Source organism: Neomonachus schauinslandi, chromosome X (assembly GCF_002201575.2).
Source record: "Neomonachus schauinslandi chromosome X, ASM220157v2, whole genome shotgun sequence".
Taxonomy (NCBI): Eukaryota; Metazoa; Chordata; class Mammalia; order Carnivora; family Phocidae; genus Neomonachus; species Neomonachus schauinslandi.
In genome coordinates, this window is record NC_058419.1 from 96,933,975 (window position 1) to 96,938,078 (window position 4,104).

The window sequence follows — 4,104 nt, forward strand, 5'->3', positions numbered from 1 at the left end:
CAAAGGAAACAGTCAACAAAACCAAAAGACAACCGACAGAATGGGAGAAGATATTTGCAAATGACATATCAGATAAAGGGCTAGTATCCAAAATCTATAAAGAACTTCTCAAACTCAACACCCAAAGAACAAAGAATCCAATCAAGAAATGGGCAGAAGACATGAACAGACATTTTTCCAAAGAAGACATCCAAATGGCCAACAGACACATGAAAAAGTGCTCAATATCGCTCGGCATCAGGGAAATCCAAATCAAAACCTCAATGAGATACCACCTCACACCAGTCAGAATGGCTAAAATTAACAAGTCAGGAAATGACAGATGTTGGCGGGGATGCGGAGAAAGGGGAACCCTCCTACACTGTTGGTGGGAATGCAAGCTGGTGCAGCCACTCTGGAAAACGGTATGGAGGTTCCTCAAAAAGTTGAAAATAGAGCTACCATATGATCCAACAATTGCACTACTGGGTATTTACCCCAACGATACAAAATCTTAGGGATCCGAAGGGATATGTGCACCCCGATGTTTATAGCAGCAATGTCCACAATAGCCAAACTGTGGAAAGAGCCAAGATGTCCATCGACAGATGAATGGATAAAGACGATGTGGTATATATATATATACAATGGAATATTATGCAGCCATCAAAAGGAATGAGATCTTGCCATTTGCAACGACGTGGATGGAACTGGAGGGTATTATGTTGAGTGAAATAAGTCAAACAGAGAAAGACATGTATCATATGATCTCACTGATATGAGGAATTCTTAATCTCAGGAAACAAACTGAGGGTTGCTGGAGTGGGGGGTGGGGTGGGAAGGATGGGGTGACTGGGTGATAGACACTGGGGAGGGTATGTGCTCTGGTAAGCGCTGTGAATTGTGCAAGACTGTTGAATCTCAGATCTGTACCTCTGAAACAAATAATGCAGTATATGTTAAGAAAACAAAAAAAGAAGAAGGTAGCGGGAGGGGAAGAATGAAGTGGGGGAAATCGGAGGGGTAGACGAACCATGAGAGACGATGGACTCTGAAAAACAAACAGGGTTCTAGAGGGGAAGGGGGTGGGAGGATGGGTTAGCCTGGTGGTGGGTATTGAGGAGGGCACATTCTGCATGGAGCACTGGGTGTTATGCACAAACAATGAATCATGGAACACTTCATCTAAAACTAATGATGTAATGTATGGGGATTAACATAAGAATAAAAAAAATAATAAACTCAAGGGATTTCCCCCATTGCTGAAAGAAAAAAAAAAGAAGATGTGGTATATATATACAATGCAATATTACTCAGCCATAAAAAAGAATGGAATCTTACTATCTGTGGCAATGTGGATGGGCCTAAAGGGTATTACGCTAAGTGAAATAAGCCAGACAGAGACAAATACCATATGATTTCACTTATATGTTGAATCTGACAAACAAAACAAATGAACAAATAATAACAACAAAGAGAAACAGACTCATAGAGAACAAACCGGTGGTTGCCAGAGGGGAGGGGGTTGGAAGATGGGTAAAAAGGGGGATTAAGAAGTACATACTTCTAGTAAAATAAGTCATGGGGATAGAAAGTACAGTATAGGGAGTGGCACCTGAGTGGCTCAGTTGTTTAAGCATCTGACTCTTGATCTCAGCTCAGTTCTTGATCTCAGGGTTGTAAGTTCAAGCCCCATGTTGAGTTCCACCCTGGGTGTGGAGCCTACTTAAAAGGAAAAAAATAAGTACAGCATAGGGAATATAGTCAATAATATTGTAATATGCTTATTGTGGTGAGCCTTTTGTAGTGTATATAATTGTTGAATCATTTTGTTGTATGCCTGAAACTAATTTAATATTGTAGGTCAGCTGTACTTCAATTAAAAATAAAACATGGAAAAAGAAAAAAATCAACATCTTCCAATTATCCATCCTACTCTAGCCATGGAATTCAGTGTTAGGAGATATGGCTATTGAAAATTAGCATACTGAGGTTGTTTAACATCTCCCAAAGTCTTATTTCTGAAAAGTGATTATTGATATATAATGCCCATCTCTTTGCTCAATTGCCCCATTTTTTTGCTTCTTAAAGTAATAGGAAGCATGCTAATGTTGTGTCTTAAAGGTGATTGTTACATAACTTTGGTCTTTTATACCAACACACAATAAAAAACATATTTGATATCTTGGAATCTAGCAAAAAATTTCAATATCAGATTATTTCATTAGTTTTCTCTTTTAGTTTTCTTTTTAGTTTTTTTTTTTAAATCAGCATGACATGGTTAATTCTCTATACTCGTGGCTTCTATATGTCACTTCTCTCTCCTTTGACATCTATCAAATATTCATATATAATTATGCTTCTAGTTAGGCGTCTGCTTTTCCACGTTTTCCAAATTTAGTTTCCCTTGTTTAATAATTTTTCATAAATCATTCCAGGTATGCATCATCCTGTTCATCTTCTCTGAACTTCAGTTTCATCTAATTTTGCCCTTAATTTTCACTCTGGAAACATTGCAAAGTTCATTCTTGCTAAAATCTCAAGAAACTTCATATTTTATTACTTGAATAATCAAATGAAAAGAACGTGGAATTTTAGATTTATATTTGGACTTGCAAAAGGAAACACAACCAAAATGCTGTGTTGTGTAATGTACAACTATAGGTAAAAAGAATCAGCAAAGTACTATATAAGACTGATGAATCACGGACCTGTACCTCTGAAACCAATAATACATTATATGTTAATTAATTGAATTAAAATTAAAAAAAAGAATCAGCAAAATTGCAAGCAGAATTCAGTAATCACCAAAACTTTGTGAATTTTAGAAATTAAGTAAAGATAAAGTTCAGCTTTCAACTATTATGAGAAGCACAGATTCTTTTCTTTAATAACACGATATTTTGTATAGGAGAAATATCAAAGTGCAAACTCATTTTTGATTTCTCAAAAGGGAAACATCTTTTGTCTTTTCAAAAATATGCTAAGTCTAGGGGCGCCTGGGTGGCTCAGTCGGTTAAGTGTCTGCCTTTGGCTCAGGTCATGATCCCAGGGTCCTGGGATCGAGCCCCACATACGGCTCTCTGCTCAGGGGGGAGCCTTCTTCTTCTCTCTCTGCCTGCCACTCCCCCTGCTTGTGCTCTCTTGTGCTCTCTCTCTGTCAAATAAATAAATAAAGTCTTTAAGAAAATATGCTTTTTTTTAAAGACTTTATTTATTTATTTGACAGAGAGAGAACACAAGCAGGGGGAGCAGCAGAGGGAGAGTGAGAAGCAGACTCCCTGCTGAGCAGGGAGCCCGATGCGGGGCTCGATCCTGGGACCCGGATCATGACCTGAGCCAAAGGCACATGCGCAACTGACTCAGCCACCCAGGCGCCCCAAATATGCTAAGTCTTATATGTGTTACTTATATTTGCCGAGATTTTCAGTGTTGCACATTAGGAAAAAGCATAGTATTCTGATAGCTTCTCTTCCTTCTAGCATGTCTCCTCTGCTTTCTATTTTGATTTAGAACAATCTCCTTTTTAAAAAATAACAGCTTTAGGGGCGCCTGGGTGGCTCAGTTGGTTAAACGCCTGCCTTCGGCTCAGGTCATGATCCTGGAGTCCCGGGATCGAGTCCCGCATCAGGCTCCCTGCTCGGCAGGGAGTCTGCTTCTCCCTCTGACCCTCCCCCGTCTCATGCTCTCTCTCTCTCTATCTCATTCTCTCTCTCAAATAAATAAATAAAATCTTTAAAAAAAAAAAAGCTTTATTTTGACATCATTCATATACCATACAGTTAACCCATTTCAAGTGAATAATTCAATAGTTTTTAGTATATTTCATATGGTTGTACAACAATCACCACAACCAATTTGAGAGCATAATGTTGTCATCCCCAGAGAAAACATCATACCTATTAATGCTACTACCTATTTCCCCCAGCTCCTTTAACCCTTGGCAACCAGAAATCTACTTTTTGTCTATAGATTTGCCTATTCTGGACATTTCATATAAATATAATTATAGAATATGTGGTCTTTTGTGACTTGTTTAGTTAGCAAATGTTTTCAAGGCTCATTCATGTTGTGGCATGTGTCAATTTTCATTTCTTTTTATTGCCAAATAGTTTTCCATTGCAT